This window comes from Muscardinus avellanarius, assembly GCF_963383645.1.
Source record: "Muscardinus avellanarius genome assembly, chromosome: 4".
Lineage (NCBI taxonomy): Eukaryota > Metazoa > Chordata > Mammalia > Rodentia > Gliridae > Muscardinus > Muscardinus avellanarius.
In genome coordinates this window covers 54375120-54393240 of record NC_137789.1, presented here as the reverse complement: position 1 = coordinate 54393240, position 18121 = coordinate 54375120, and positions in this window count along the sequence as shown.

The following is an 18121-nucleotide window of genomic DNA, read 5'->3' as shown; positions in this document are numbered from 1 at the left end:
GCTCGGGCCAAGTTCTGCCAATCTCCAGGGGTCATGGCATACCTGTAAATGCTTTCTAAGGTGGCTACGGTGTATGCAGCATTGGTACCATAAGTCCGCACGGACTCAGCAATATGTTTTACAAGCTTATAATCTAAAGGCTCATGATACCGAGGTCCTCCTCCTTGTGGTTGAAACACGGGGAAAGCCTGTCTGGATAGTAACATTTCCGGCTCACGCCATACCTTTTCATTAAAGGAGTGGCCTCCGCTTTGTCCTGGAGCTGAGGGATTATAGGGCGGAGGAACAGAGCCCTGCGAGGGGCCCATAGCTAGGGTTAATCTGCTGACTTCCTCCTCTATTGCCGCAAGTTCCTCGTCCGAGTCCCCCTCCCCTTCAGAGCCTAGTTCACTAGCTGGGTGAGAGGAAGTGGACCGTTCCTCTTTTAACAGATCAAGTGCCACTTGTCCCTCTCGCACTAGCGGTTTGTAGTATTTCTGCTCCAAACATGCCCTGACGAGGCGCCACAAAGGATAAGTTCCTCCCGTGACTTGATTGTTTTTCTCTGCCCTTTTAATATCCTTCCCTAACTTATCCCAACTTGCCAGGGTCAAGTTTCCTGATACTGCAAACCAAGGGGCCACCTCATCCACTTGGCTCAAAAAACCCTGAATAGTCTTATCCCTAAGTTTTAACCCCTTTCTGTTTAATAAGGCTTTTAAAGCCTTTTGTATTGGATGAGATGGATTATTTCCCATACCTATTCAGCCTCAGGTCCAGCCTGAGAGTATACTACCCTATAAATCCTCCCCTCAAAGGAGCTCCCCTTCGTCCTCAAACGGAGTTGGGAAAGAACAATCTTATGATCCTCTACTTTGTAGAGCCTCCCTCTTCACAGGAGAACTTACCAGCCGGCTGCCCTGGAAAGTCCAAAGTTCTGACCGTCTCGTTGAGAGAGATTCCCCGTACGGGCCACCACTTGCCGCTTTCAAGCACGACACCGGAGACGATCTTCTTCGGACTCTTTATTATCCCAGGCTCTTACATACTCTCCTCCTCTCCGCTCCCCGCTCCCCGCTTATATATCCCAAGCAGCCAATCAGCACTCAGATCACTTGTTCCATGCAAAATTAGCTCATTTGTTACAAACAGTGGTATGTTGTGTTCCCGTGCGCCCCATGCTCCGGTTACCGGACTTCCTGAAAGTTGTTTACTGCTTAATGGGCCTCACAGAGCTTCCGCTCGGCGCTATTTTTAGGTCTTCGAGCTAGCAGGCAATGGGTGGGGCTCTTCACACACTTTTATAAAATAAATGCTTCAGTACATTCAGTCTCAAATAGAGTAATATTAGAAGACTTCAACATATCTATCATACAACTAGATCAATTTTCCAGGCAAAAGATGAGTAAAGACTCTTAAGATCTAAATAACACTGTAAACCAAACGGACATACTAGAAAACAGAAAAAATTGATAGGTTTCTATTTTTTCTTTTTTTTAATTTTTTGTTTGTGCATTGTAATCATACATATTAATGTAGTACAAGATGGTAGAGGCATACATACACCCACCACCCAATTATCCCTTATCCAATTTCCACTCCATTCTCTCCCCTTTTCCTACTGTTAATTTATGGCTTAGTGATTGACTTTGATATATTTGTGAATATACATCATGTACATTAGGGAATTTTCCACTTCTCCCCTCCCATCCTTCTCAGTTTTTTGGCCTTATTTGCTCATCTATGGTTTCCCCTTCCTCTTCTAGAGTTCCTCCTATATCCCTTTTCATCCCTAGTTTCTGCATATTAGGTAAAGCATCCAAATTGTTTTTTTTTTTTGACTGGCTAATCTCATATAACCTACCTAAATTGACCAAGAGTATATAGAAAACCTAAACCAACCAATAGCAAGCAACAAGAGAGAAACAGCAATAAAAAGCTTTCCAACAAAGAAAAGCCCATGTCCTAATTAATTTCTAGGTGAATTCTGCACAATCTTTGCAGAAGGGCTAAACCAAATACCTTACATGTTACTTCATGAAATTGAAAGGGATATAATCCTTCCAAACTCCTTCTCTGAGGCTAGTATCACCTTAATACCAAAATTGATTAAAGATTCCTTAAGAAAAGAAAATTACATACTGATATTCTTAATCAATATAAGTATAAAAATTCTAAACAAAATACTAGCAATACACATTCAGAACCATATCACAAAAACTGTATACCATGACCAGGTTGGTTTCATTCCAACCTAAATGTGTTGAAACAGCCTTGTGGTTCAACATATATAAATCAGTTCATGTCATCCACTACATAAATAGAATGAAGGACAAAAATCACACAGTCATCTCAATAGATGCTGAAAATGCATTTGATAAAATCCAATTCCCATTTATGTTAAAAACATTGCAGAAAATAAGAATAAAAGGAATTTACCTTAACACTTTTAAGGCAATACATAACAAACTCGAAACCAATATAATGAATGGAGAAAAACTGCATGAATTCCCTTTAAAGTCAGAAGAAAGAGAAAAATGCCTACTGTCTCCTACAGTATTTAATATAGTATGGCAACTCTTTTTCAATATACTATTGGAAACTTTTGCCAGAGTAATAAAGCAGGAAAATAACATCAAAGAAATTCAAATAGGAAAAAATAAACTAAAATTATCTTTATTTGCAGATGACACAATTCTATATTTAGAAAACCCTCAAAAAATAAAAACTCAGCAAAGTGACTTCTAGTATTGACTAACAGGTTCAGAAAAATAGGATGATATAAAATCAATCTAAGAAAATCAGTAGATTTTTGATATTCCAACAATGAATCCACTGGAAAAATCCAGAAAAAATTAATTTATAATAACCTCTCAAAAATAAAGTACCTAAAATGGATTTGACCAGGGAGATAAAAGCCTTCTACAATGAAAATTATAAAACACTAAAGAAAGAAATTAAATATGTTAGACAATAGAAACATCTCTTTTGCTTTTAGCTAGGAAGACTAAATTTTATCAAAATGTCCATTCTGCCAAAAGTAATTTGCATAGTAAATGCAATCTCAATCAGAATATCAATGTCATTCTTAATATGCCTAGAAAAATCAGTCATAAATTTTATATAGAGAAACAATAGATTCAGACTAGCCGAAGAAATTCTCAGCAATAAGACCAATGTAGGAGGCATCACAATTTCTGACTTCAAATTAAACTGTAGACCTGTAGTAATAAAAACAGCATGATATTGGCACAAAAACAGAAACACAGATCAATATAATAGAAGATATAAAAACTAGTCTACCCACTTATACCAATTTACTTTTGACAAAGGAGCCAAACACTGGAGATGTAAGAGCATTTTCAATAGATGGTGTTGGGAACACTGGTTAACCATTTGTAGAAAAAAATGGAACTAAATCCTGACCTCTCACCATGCACAGGAGTCAAATTGAGATGGAACAAAGACCTGGGAGTTAGACCAGAGACTGTGAAGCTACCAGAAAAAGGCATAGGTCAAACACTCCAACATACAGGCACAAATAGAAACTATCTCTACAAGATCCCCAAAGCTCAGGAAATTAAAACAAGAATTAGTAAGTGGGATGGCATTTAACTAAAAAGTTTCTGCTCATCAGTGGAAACCATCAAGAGCCTAAAGAGAGAGCTTACTAATGGAGAAGATATTTGCCAGATATTTCTCTGATAGAGAAATAATATCTAGCATATACAAAGTACATAAAAGGGTTAACACTAAAAAAACAAACAACCTAATAAAATGTGCAATTGAACTAAATAGACACTCCACAAAAGAAGAGATACAAATATCAATAGATACATAAAAAATAGTCCAACATCATTATCAATCAGGGAGATGCAAATCAAAACTACAATGAGATTCCTTTCAACTTCAGTCAGAATGGCAATCATGAAGAATTCAAAGAACCATAAATGCTGGTGACGATATTGGGAAATAGGAACTTCTATTTTTGAAGGACTTGCAAACTAGTTCAGCAGCTCTGGAGATCAGTGTGGGGATTCTTCAGAAAACTGGGGATGGACCATCAGGTATTGTGTGCATATATATATATATATATATATATATATATATATATATATATATATATCAGTATCACTACACACAAGATTATCATGTGAGAAAATAATGCACCATATAAGTGTAAAGTTATAAGCTCTTTCACAATTAAATATTTTTGTTTTATTTCTTAATTCTTTATTATTTCCCTGTTACTGCTAAGGAAAGATATGAGTTAACAAGAATTAATTATGATTAAAATTGTCATGGATCATTAGGTGCCATAAATTAAATCTAATAAAGCAGTTTAATTTTTGTAACCATGATTTAGAAAACATTTTTCTCATTGAGTATTATTAAAATTGGTATACTATTATATATGACATTTGTCAATCTTTTAATTCAATAATCAAATTCTGCTTTGTGTCTGACACTACAATATAAAAAGACACCTTTCTAGTCCCCAGCTACATGTATTTAAGTGAAAAATACAGAACAATAAGTGTGTAAATCACATTATACCCTGGATAAGTACTTTAATAACTACAATACAAAACTATCAGAGAGTGAATTGAAGAGATACTCCTCCATTCTTGAATTTTCAGCTTGATTTTTTTATCCTGAAATGTCATGTAAACTGACACATAAAGAATGAATACAACTTAGCAGAAAAAATATGATTGTGACAGTGTTACAGTTAGATAAAGTTACATAGTATGCGGGTATTATGTGGAAAAGGGCTATGAAATAGAATGTCAAAAGTAAATCAATCTAAAGAATTTAAGCACCATTCTGAGTGTATAAGATATTTTCAAGTGTGTGAGCACAACAACATTACTGCCATATACAAATTTTGATAGCATGGTTAATCTAAATAACCATCATCATAGATGGCTGAATTGGTACTAGACTGATTAGAATCAGACTAATCTTGAAGAAAATCAACTGACAGAATCTTGAAACTTTTATGTACTATTGGAAGTGGCAAGAATATCAGTATTTAGAAGAGAATTTCCTAAACTACCAAGTAGAGGAAAATACTGTATGTCTCATAATAGTAAGAATTTTCTATATTAAATGTAATGACTCATCAATGCTCCACTTGGCACGCACACACACACACACACACACACACACACACACACACAGAATATATAAAACTATATATATATATGTGTGTGTGTGTGTGTGTGTATATATATATATATATATATATATATATATATATATATACTAAGATTCTTCTTTCTTTGTTTCATATCCTCTCATTCACTCATTTGTTTATCCTTTTTAAACCTGTATATAGACATAAATGCATTGTCGATCAATCATTCATTACCCTTTTTTTCAGGCAAAATTTATAAAGCAAGGGTAGTTCAGTTTTCTTTGATAGGCACCTTGATAGAAAACCTCACTTTTTTTTTTTTTTTTGGTGGTACTGGGGATGGAACCCTTCTACCTCTGGGCTATGCTCCCAGACCTATTTTTATATTTTTTATTTGGAAACAGGGTCTCTTAAGGCAGCAAGGCTGGCTTTGAACCTATGCTATCCTTCTGTCTCTGCCTCCCAAGCATGGGGATTACAAGCGTGTGCCACCACAACCAGCAAACCTCACTTTTTATTTGAAAAGAATATAGAAAATGTTCTAAGTCATAGTAAAAGTACACATAAAGACTCAAAAGTCTACATAAGGAACACAAGGAAGATATCACAGAAGTAGAAGACTTTATTTCATAATATTAAAATTCCATTTGTGCTCTTGTTACTCATTAACTCTAAGAACTACCACACTAACTTTTCCCAGCTCCTTTGCTCATTTCTGATTATTATAATTATTTGTGTAGCCTCTTATATCTTTCACTAAATGTTAAGGTGATTCAAGTTTAAATTTGAATAACTAGATAGTAATGGATTTTAGAGTCAAGAAAGAAAATAGACCTCTCAAGAAGAAAAAGAAATAGAACAATTGTTGAGTCATGTCATAGTGTCTTACTTTATTTTTACTTGCTATAACAAAATATCTTAGCCTGGATAATATATAAAAACAGATATCAGTTTCTTTATAGTTCTATTGTCTGGAAAATCCCAAATTAAGTTTCTGTCACTTAGTTCTGGTGTTTCTTTTATTGTGTTTTCATATGGCAGAGGAAGAGAGACAAAAAGAGGGTGAAATCTTATATCTTTACATGGTAGAAGAAAAGAAGAAAGTGAACTCATTCCTACAATCCTGTTTTACTGGCATTTATTATAATTTAGTGTTGATAGGTATGACATTACTATCTCCTATTAAGCCTATTTCGAATTGTGCTGCTACCTTGGGGTTTAAGCTTAAAAAATACAAATACTAGGGACACTTTTATATTATAACACTTTTTCTATTTTTTCACTTTACAGTTAAGAAAGTGTCATGTGGTATCAGGGGTTGGGTACTCTATTGTAGTGGCAAAAAGCTGGGCCTAGAACTTTTGGTTTCTCACTTGCAATAGTGTTTGCCCCAGGATAAGGAAATCTCTTATGTAATTACAGAGTGTTTGCATAATTAAAACCTGGAAACTTGTGGTCAATATAAGTAAGTGAAGTAGAAAATTACTAAAATAATATTTACAAATATTTTTTGAATGTCATGCTTAATTTGAGAAGCAGATGAGACATAAATAGAAATAAATAAACCGGACGTGTTGGCACATGCTTGTAATCCCAGCATTCAGGAGGCTGAGACCAGAGGATAGTGGTTCATGGACAGCCTCAGCTACTTAGTGAGGCCCTCTGCAACTTAGTGAGACCCTGTTTCAAAATAAAAAATATAAAATAGGGCAGGGGTTATAGCTCGGAGGTCAAATGCCTCTGGGTTCTATGTCCAGATCCACAAAAATAAATAAATAAATAAATAAATAAATATTTTAAACTTAACAAAACTCATCTAATATAGTTCAAAGATAATAAGATTTATCATTAAATTCCACTTTGATAATAGACCACATGAAAATATATAAATCAATTCAAATTTCTAATTTGTAAAAATATAATGCAACAATTCACACAATTTTTCTATTGTAGCCAACGTAATTAAGGAAATTTGCATTTTGTTCAGTAAGTTAATTAAATATTTTATAAAATGCACAAGATGATATATACAGAGAATTGTTACCAATCCTATAACTTCATACATTTGGTAGAAAAGTTTGTGAAAATGATACGAATGCATTCATTTAATTTGGATGCATACAGTCACAACATGCAAGATAGCAGGAGTAACTCAACTTCCTCTTCTGGAAATCTAATATATTAGTCTTATAATTTCTTTTATGAATAATATGACGACAGCGAATATTAGTGTTAAAATCTTATCTATTTATTCAAGTTATAAATTAGTTGCGTCATAACTGATTTTCTAATTGTTCTTTCTTAGAAAGAATTCTCTAAAATCTTAAAAAGATGGAACTTTATTTTTTCTTATAGGGAGCTAATATCCAGAATTTACAAAGAGCTCAAAAGACTCTACCCTAGCAAAACAAACAACCCAATCAAGAAATGGGCAATCGAATTGAATAGACACTTTACAAAAGAAGAGATACAAATGACCAATAGATTCAAGAAAAGATGTTCTTCATCATTAGCCATCAGGGAGATGCAAATCAAAACTATGCTGAGATTCCATCTAACCCCAGTCATATTGGCAAGCATAAAGAAATCAAATAACAAGAAATGCTGGCAAGGATGTGGGGAAAGAGGAACTCTTTTACATTGTTAGTGAGAGTGGAAACTAGTTCAGCCACTATGGAGATCTGTGTGGAGATTCCTTAGAAAACTGGGAATGGATCCACCATATGATCCAGCTCTACCACTCCTGGGTATTTTTCCAAAGGGGTTGAAATCAGAGAACTACAGCAACATATGTATACCTATGTTCATAGCAGCACAATTCATAATAGCCAAAATATGGAAACAACAACATCAACAGATGAATGGTTTGCAAAATTATGGGGAATATGCACAATGGAATTCTATCCAGCTATAATGAAGAACAAAATCATGTCATTTGTAAGAAGATAGAAAGTCCTGGAGAGCACTATGTTAAGTGAGATCAGCCAAACACAGAAAGAAGGGACATATGTTTCTTCTAATATGCCCAAACTAGGGAGCATTGGGGATACCAGAGGAACTCCAGATAATGGAAGGGAAATCTCAGCAAAGTTTGAATGGAAAGCTAAGAGAGGAAGAAGGCTGAACTTGATTAAACAGGGGCTACTTCCAAATATGTGTAAAAGTATGAATATAGCATGGTTACCCTGGGTATTCATTGTTGGGAGGGGGGAAGGGAAAACGGGGGGGAAAGGGTACCAAGTACAGTTTAAATGTATACCATTTAATTTTAATAAAAAAATTTAAAAATGATAAAATCTTTAAAAGATGGAACTTTATTTTTTCACTCTTTCTACTAGTATAGGTACTATTATAGATAGTTAAGATATAGAAGAATAATTACAGCCCTTTGAGGCCTTCTCCAGAAGAGAAGAGTTTTTTTTTTCAGTGGTACTGGGGTTTCTGGAAGCCCTTCTACCTCCAGGCTACACTCCCAGACCCATTTTTACATTTTTATTTGGAAACAGGGTCTCCTAAGCCAGCGCGCACGGCTGGCTTCGAACCTGCGCCATCCTCCTGTCTCTGCCTCCCAAGCGCGGGGATTACAAGTGTACGCCACCATGCCTGGCAAGAGAAGACTTTTAACCAAACAATTGCAGTGGATTTTTACATAATAAAACATAAAGAAGTCATAATATTTTAACCTAGGATTTTCAAGCAAAGCCATTGTGTAAGAGTGATGCTTAGCCAGGCATGGTGTGGAATGCCTGTAATTCCAGTATATGAGAGGCTAAGACAGGAGGATTTCAGCTTCAAAATCAGTCTCAGAAACTTAGTGAGGCTCTTGGCAACTTAAGGAGAACCTGTTTCCAAATAAAAATAAAATAGAGCTGGAGACTAGCTTAAAGGTGGTTGATTCTAGTCTCAGTACCATGGTGTGGGGGGGAGTGATGCTTGATCTGAGGCCAGAGAATGAGAACATCTTCGATAGATAAGAGAAAAAATTATTGATTGAGGCAAGAAATACAGCTAGAGAAAAAATATACATTATTATAAGAAACTGCCTCAATTTTGTTCATATTACTCATATTGGAAAGAGGTTATGCTATATAGCATAGTTATGGGAATACTGTCAATGACTTTATAGTATTGAAAAATAGGCCTATATTTTCTATATGATAAGTGTGAACATGATGCAAAGTGTTGTCAAATAGAGTCACACTGGAAAAATAGTAATAACTCTCCGAAAATCAGTGAAAGTGAGGGCTAGAGGAAAATTTTAAGGTTTGTATTTTTTTCTTAAAACATTTTTCTTTGGTTATACTCACCTAAGGAAATTTGTTTGGTTCTATTTATTTCTTACATATTTATTTCACATAAATATATCCACAGATATCTCCATAGATGTTATCTTCATTAAAATGTCTCTCCAAGTAGTCATTACATACTTTTAAAGTACAATTTTATTGAAGAACTAGCAAATGGCAGAAACTGTCCATGTGAAGATAACTAAATATTCCTGGATTCTGGATAGGGATCCTTTTACTGTTGATAAGATTGGTGTCTGTATCAGGAAATATAGAGAGAAATAGGTCAGTTTGGAATTTTTCAAATATATCTGGAATATAGGTATTTAGTATAAAAAGATGACATTTTAGCTAATCATGGAAAAAGCACTACTCAAAAATAGGCCTTGATGAAACCAACTAATCATTTGGGGAAAAAGAAAAATCAGGTCAGTACTTCACTGCTCATTCCATTATAAAACTTAGACTCAGATGCATGAGAGACGTAATTGTAAAATCTGCAAAAAATGAAAAGTCTCAACATAAAATTTGGGTCACTTGGAATGCTGCAGAATTTTCAGTAAATGATACCAAAGAAATCCCCCCATAAAAGATAAATTTGACTCATAAAAACTGAAAACCTTTCTGTTATAAAAACATGATCTTTTCAATTTTTATTGTTGCATTGAAGTCATACATCTTAATGAGATAAAAGATGGTAGAGACATACATGCACACATCACCCAATTAGCCCTTACCCAATTCCTGCCTCATTCCTTCCCCTCCCTCCTTCCCATGCTGGCTTAGTTTTGGACTTTGATGTGCTTAAGTACATCATGTGCTTTAGAGAGTTTCCCTCTTCCCCCTTCCCATCCCCTCAGGTTGCCGTATTTACTCATCTATAGAATCTCCTTTTTCATCTAGTTTCTCCTGTTACTCATTTCTCCCTAGCTTTCACATATTAGGGAAAGCATTTGATTTCTTATTTTTTTAAGATTTAAATAAGTTCATTAAAAAGATAGAAATACAGAAGAAAGTTACAGCCCCATGCAAGAATGGTATGGGGGGGGGGGTGTTCAAATGAATGCCCCACCAAAGATACAACATGTGGACTGAACTTTATATTCACGACACCCTCCAGCTTGTTCACATAATTCTGAGGTAGTAAAAACCCTGTAAGGTTCCTCCCCTTTCCCTGCCAAGGTGGAGCCTAGGTGTCCTTTCCACTTAGGACTCTTTTCAGGAAGGTCATGATCAAAGGTCAGGTCAACCCCTCCTCCCATCCTAGCTAGATTATCTAGTTATTATGTAGATCTGTCTTTAGACAGAGAAAATCCTATTTCCCCTCTTCTATCTACTTGCTAATTACTTTTAGCTAAGTGAATCTAAGTTTCAATAGCTGTTTGCTTCCTGACCTAAACCAAATCTTTCTCTCTCCAGGTCTGCCATTTTGACAAAATTATTGTTGAAATATATCTATTAATAATCAGAGCTTTCTCAAATCTTCCTAAGCCATTCCCAATACTGGTACACTCCCCTCTCTGTCTAGTAACTTCCTTACACCTGTCAGGCCAAAGGTAAATACAGAAAATAAATTTGACTTTTACAATTTTACAAATATTTAACATGAGATCATTTCCCATCAATTTTCTCCCATTATTATTATTACATACATGTACCCATAGCAAAGGAATAAGGGCGATATCCTACCTTTGTGTGTTTCAGCTTAATTCAGCAAAACAGGTTTTAATTTCTCATCTAAGTGCTATTTTGGGGGTTTTCATGCTTAACCTGTATTGTGAATGTTGTCTCATAAGCTTTCCTACATCAGATGGTGTTACAGACAGAACCTGACAAAGACATCTATTAAAACCCTTTGTATGGTCAAAGAGACACACTACATGGGCCCATCTGATTCCCCCATGCCAGTTACATACGCCTGTACCCTAAGCCGGGGCGCCCTTACGTCATCCCTGTTCAGCCTGAAGAAGCTCAATGAGTCATTGATTTCTTATTTTTTGTAACTGACTAATCTCATTTAGCATAATGTCCTCCAGTTCCATCCATTTCCCTGTAAATGATGTAATTGTGTTTTTCTTTATGACTGAGTAAAATTCCATTGTGTACATATCCCACAGTTCTGTAATCCATTCATTTAGTTCCATAGTTTTGCAGTGGTGAATTGTGAACATAGACACACATGCATTAGTTTGGTAGTTTGTTTTCCTTTCTTTTGGGTAGATACCCAGAAGTGATATTGCTGGATCAAATGGTAAGTTCATTCCCATTCTTCTGAGGATCCTTTATACAGTTTTACAAAGTGAATGCACTAATTAGCAGTCCCACCAACAAAGTTTTAGAGTTCCCACTTCATATCCTCACCACCATTTGTTATTTGTGTTTTGAATGATTGCTATTCTAGTTGGAGTTAGGTTAAATCAGGGTAGTTTTTAATTTTCATCTCTCTGATTGCTAATGATGTTGAGAATTTTTTCATACATTTATTGGCCATTTGAATTTCTTCCTTCGTGAAGTGTCTATTTAGTTCACTTGCCCATTTTTTTTTTTTTTTCTGGTGGTATTGGGGGTAGAGCTCAGGGGCTTTCGACCTCTGGGCTATACTCCCAGACCTATTTTGTGTTTTATTTAGAAACATGGTCTCACTAAGTGCTCTTGTGCAGGGTGAGAAAGTGGGATTTATTTCCATTTTTCTGCATATGGTTAACCAGTTTTACCAACAACATTTGTTGAACATGTTCTTAATGAAGGAAAAGTAACTGAAAGTTATTTTCAACATAAGTGAGAGATGAATGATTAATATGACAATAAAATATACAAATGTATCCATACCTGCTAGTAATCTACAAAATGCAAATAAAACTAATAATAAAATATCATTTTAGCCTAACCACTTGAAAAATGTTTTTTACAAGTTAATATTTATTGTTGTCCTGAAGGAGTGAATATGGGTGCTTGAACATGCTGCAATAGGCAAATACATTAGCATATTCCTTTTGGATATTATCTTAGTAGTATATATAAAAATATTTAAAAAGAGTATATATTTAAGAACATAGTATGTATATATCACTATGTATCCTTAGGAGATAATTGCATAAGTTATTAAAATAATGTTCAACAAAGGCATTTATATGGTATCAATAAGATCAAACCACTTGAAACAACCTCAATTTTTTAGGAAGGGAGGAGCTGTTAAAACCATATAACTATAATGATAACATGAAATTGTGTTACTACATTATAACATGATCATATTATAACTATGTCTTTAATATTATTTCATATAATAATAAAACTAGACTGACTGGGTGGTACATGCTTGTAATCCCAGTACTTAGGAGGCAGAGACAGGAGGATTGCAGGTTTTGCAGATTTGAGCCCAGCCTCACAAATTTAGTGAGACCCTGTTTCAAGTAATAATAATAATAATAATAATAATAATAATAATAATAATAAACAAAATAGAGTTGGGGGTGTAGTTCAAATGTGTATAGTGATTAAGTTTTAGATAGTTGCTTTCTCTTCTTAATTTGGGTTTTATTTTTATGTATTTTTATATTCAGAGAAAATAAATGAAACCTTCATTTTAAAGGAAAGAAAAGCCTTAATGGGTTTTATGGAGATATTTTATTATCTGGGGTGTACCCATGCCACTGTATTCTAGTTGGATGGGTGCTAGCCTCCTTCTAAGGGCAAACCACCAAGAGTCATTCAATTTCCTTTGATTTAGTTTGAGAACCAAATAGAATTCAGACTAACCTTTGCATTTGGAAGGTTCTGACAGCAGAAAGGAAGGAATGGCATCACTTCCTTGTCCTACTATGCCATTTTCATTCTTGTTGCTCAAATTTCAGTGAATTTTCCTTTTCTTCCTCTTAGTCACTCTTAGTGCTTACCAAGACTCACTAATTCTTCTCTTATTACTATTATTACTATTATTATTATTATTATTATTATTACCATCATCATCATCATCATCATCATCATCATTATCATTTTGCTCCACTTGGACTAACAACATCATCTTCTGAGGTCTCATATGTAGATGATGAAGTAAATTTCCAGGTGGCCTTGTCTCCTTCTGTCTCCTTCACTTTAATCTATTTTAACATCAGCACTAAAATATATGAAAATGCCATGATTCAACACAAATGCTTTTAGTCATTTTCTATTACCTATTTTAGGGTGGTTCACTTTTTCTGTTTGCTTCAGATATTGACTATGAAACTTATATTTATTTGGCCAGCCATTGTCCCATTGGTGCACACCCACACCGGGCTTTCTAGTCTCATTTGTCTGTAATATTCTACAGCATCTTTAATTGCTCTTTTATTTTTTTTGTGCAGGTCTCTTATCTATTTAGCTTTTTACACCTCTCTGTAAAGCAGATTATGAAAGAAGCATCATAACGCAAAGCTAGATGACTTCCATAAATTTTCAGTGCATCAGGGAATTTTGGAGACAACCCATAGTCAGATTGTTCACATACTCTCAAGCATCTAGTCACTGCTCATCATTCCTCTTAGCTCAGCCTTTTCTTAGCCTTGCCAGGTTGTTCAATTTGTGCATATTTTTTTGATTCCTCTCATAGTATGAATCTTCTGATTTGCTATGAGAGGCTTTTTTCCATTTTGACTCTTTTGAATATTTTATAAAAATTCCGTTCAATGTTTGCATTTTCAACACTAATTTTTACTTATCATATAAAATTTATTTTTATTTGACACTAATTCAATTTAATTTTTATTATTAAAATTTGTACCAATATATGAAGTTGTTATGCAGGGAAAGAGGTCAGTCATGCTAACTGGTTTACTACAACTGGACTGCTTTGGACATAGGAGTCTGTTATTAGCCTCCCTCTTTTCAGTATAAGACTTTGAGACATTTGCTTAGTTTTTGTTATCCCTCACATTGCCATTTATGGTTCAGAAAGACAACTTTTATTCTGAGTTTGAGTCTGTTCTAAGTTTGTATTAAGTCAATTTTTATTTTTATAACTGGAATACAACTTGGAGTTATGCTGACCAGAAAATAGCTTCAGAATGTCCTGATAGACTTGGTATGAATAGAAGGTAAAACAAAGAAATGAAATCTTTAATATTAACAGCTATCCTCACAATAATTTGAATGCCTCAACATAGCATCTGCTAATTGATAGTACTTCTGTTAAATTTTATATTACCAATTCAAATAGGATATAGCTAGATTGGTATGAGGTGCTAAATATTATCTGATGAATTTCTCAGATATTACTAACATGATTCCAGTTAATTAAAGCTGTCTTTGTGTCTGTTTTGCATTGGATGTTATGATAGTAGATAGTTTAATTGTGCCACATCTAATAAAATCAGACTCAGTGATGCAATATATTTTCTAATGTAGATATAAATATGTTTAAAAGTACTAAAGACATATTTGGAAGGATAAGAATGCAGATACTATTTTAGGCACATGTTTATGACCAAGTTTTTATTCTTTTATGTGTCTAATAATATAAAGTATCTCAGGATCCCAAGAAAACAACACACACAAATCACTTATAGTTATCAAAGTATATGCTAAGCACATTCAGGAAATTGTGGAAGAATGATTTTTTTAAAATCACTTAACCACCTTGGCTGAATATCGCTGTCTCCAATGAGTGTTCTCTGGTTGGTTTATTGCCATTCAGTGTTATTTGAGTAGAGTTTGAATCTTCTGCTCATAAGAGGTACACTTTACATTGCATAGAGTTCCACGCCTAATTCATGTCATTGGGTTGCCACTTTTATCTCTTCAGTTAGGCAGCACACTCAGGTTAGTGTTACAAAGCAAAGAAATTCAGGGAAGGACCCACAGGAGAATTTTTTCCACAAAGGACTGCTCTTCATATGTCAGACACAGGTGTTGCAAGGACTCTGACTTCCCACCACTCGGCAAACTTTCCAATCAATATCCTCATATTGTAGCTGCAGTGATATTTCACTCTGTCAAAGTAGTAGGAGAGATTCAATATAATTGCAAAAGAAAAAGCTGGAAACAAAAAGAAAATGGTTTCAAGCTTTAAATGGAGGTAGATTATAATACAGTGATGGGATATGACTCATAATTTAATAAAAGTTTATTCAACTGAAGGAAATACTATGCTATAGTGTAATTCACTTAATTAGTGCCTAACTAGTGAGTAAACCTATTTACTTCCCAGATGATGATCCATCAACATTCCTGTAGGATAATTATATCTGCCTGAATCTTGATCTTTCCAAATGATCTACAGAAGTATCAGCAAGGAGACCAAATAGAACTGTTTATAACCAGGTCTGTAGAATAACTGGCACGGTTGTAGTAGCACATGCTTATAATCCCAGTACTTGGGAGGCTGAGACAGGAGGATCCCACAGATTCAAAGCCAGCCTCAGCTACTTAGTGAGGCTCCAGTTATTTCTATAGACCTGTTTATAAATAGTCCTATTTGCTCTCCTTGCTGATATTTCTGTAGATTGTTTGGAAAGATCAATCCATACATTGATCCCAGGCACATTGTGAATGAAAATATTTTGTTGCTATAATTTTCATTGTCTGATACTTTTGTTTATGTATATATATAAATATATACATACATTTATATATGCATATTGCACATATTATACTTTTCTTTCAAGGACTATATTCTTAATGGCAGACTTTGTGTTTTCATATTTGTATTTCCATTTTCAGAACTATCTATGATGGCTTGTGCATCTAGATGCAGTTAATAATGTTTGGTACTCTTTTCCTTATAGCAGAGGTTTCATCTTTTTTTTTCTTTTTCTTTTTTCTTGTTTTAAAATTTTTTATTGGCGCATTGTAGTCATACATCTTAATGAGGTAATGATGGTAGAGACATACATGCACATATCGCTTATTTAGTCCTTCTCCAATTCCCACCCCATTCTCTCCTTCCTCCCTCCCTCTCATGTTTGGATTACTGATTGACTTTGATATGATTGTGAATGTAAATTATGTACATCAGAGAGTTTCCCTCTTTCCCCTCTCATCCTGCTAAAGCTACCTTATTTGCTAATCTGTGGTTACTCCTTCTTTGTCTAGAGTTCCTCCTATGAGCCTTTTTCTCCTTAGCTTCTGCATATTAGGGAAAGCATCCAATTTTTTACTTTCTGTAACTGACTAATCTCACTTGGCATAATTTTCTCCAGTTCCATCCATTTCCCTGAAAATGACGTTACGTTGTTCTTCTTTATGACTGAGTGAAATTCCATTGTGTACCTATCTCATAGTTTTGTAATCCATTTATCTGTTGATGGACATCTTGGGCTGGTTCCATAGTTCAGCAATTGTGAATTGTGCAAGTATGAACATAGATATGCATGCATTAGTTTGCTAGTTTGGTTTCCGTTCTTTGGAATTTTTCTATTTAGGATATCTTAAAATTCATTGAGAATTTTAACACAAAGAAAAGGGTGTCAACTGAATTTGTCAGGCCAAAGGAAGTTTGGACAATATGAAAAGCCACATGCCTTGCATGTTGCTGTGGTGCATATGAGGGGGATGGGGATCTGAGAGCTCCTCCCAGGGGGAGACACTTGACAGGCTGGCAGCTGCTGACTCAGTCTGTTTATTCTAAATATACAATCAACACATTAGTCTACTTTTATGACAATCTATGGCATACAATTTATTTCCCACTACAAGTTGTGGCTCATAATTAGAGGTTCTAGTTTGAACTGTGGTGTCTTCTGTACACTAGCAAATAGCAAAAGCATTTTATATTATATATCAGACACCACATTGCACCGGAATTGCAGCAGCTGATTTTAGGTGTGGAACAACCGTGCATCTGAATTGTACTACACAACCATGTGGAATGAGATTTTCTTTCCCTGATAAGAGTTGACAATTCGCAAGTTAATTGATGTATATAAAATGTCTTAAAAATAAAAATACTTTTCTGTTTTCTTGAGAGATAATATGAGAAATTCTTACCAACTAATCATTTATATATTTTATAATTCACTAATGAACAACTCAAATTATGTTGATATTCTGATGAATATAATTGAGCCCCCTTCATGCACTGAATACACTTGAATAATTATTTAATTCTATCATAACCAGAACAAGTTGAATTATGATATGCTAATCTAGAAAACATATGCTTCAGATAGTAATAACAACAGATAGCTACATTGTGTTTACAATAGGCCTGGCGATGCTGTTAGCTTTTGCAAATGTCAGCTTTTTAAGGACTTTTTAAGGACTCATGGATTATCACAGAGTAACTATTATTGTGCCCAGTATACTAATGAGAAACTTGAGGCATGATGATGTTAGTATGTTCTTCAAAATCACTCTAATAACTTCCAAGAATCACACTGAGACCAAATGTGCCAAAGTACTGAATTGTACTTAGTACTTTCTCCTCAAAATAGGTTTTAGATTGTAGAAATGACAGACCAACAATATAAATGTTATATTTTAATTGAATTGGTAATTGTGATGACTTAAGTTTTCTAACATTATTTATCAGTGTTTGTCAATATTATTATAGTCTAAATTTATGTATTTCCTAAATTGGAATTGAAACAAATGAATAAAAATTTCCTCCAGTCTATGAATTCAGATTAATTTTAAAAGTATAAAATTAAATAACAATTATATGCTGATGAATTATTGTTGTTTAAAAATAAATAATATGAAATTTTGACTTTCTGGACAATTGTATCTGGAAATGTTT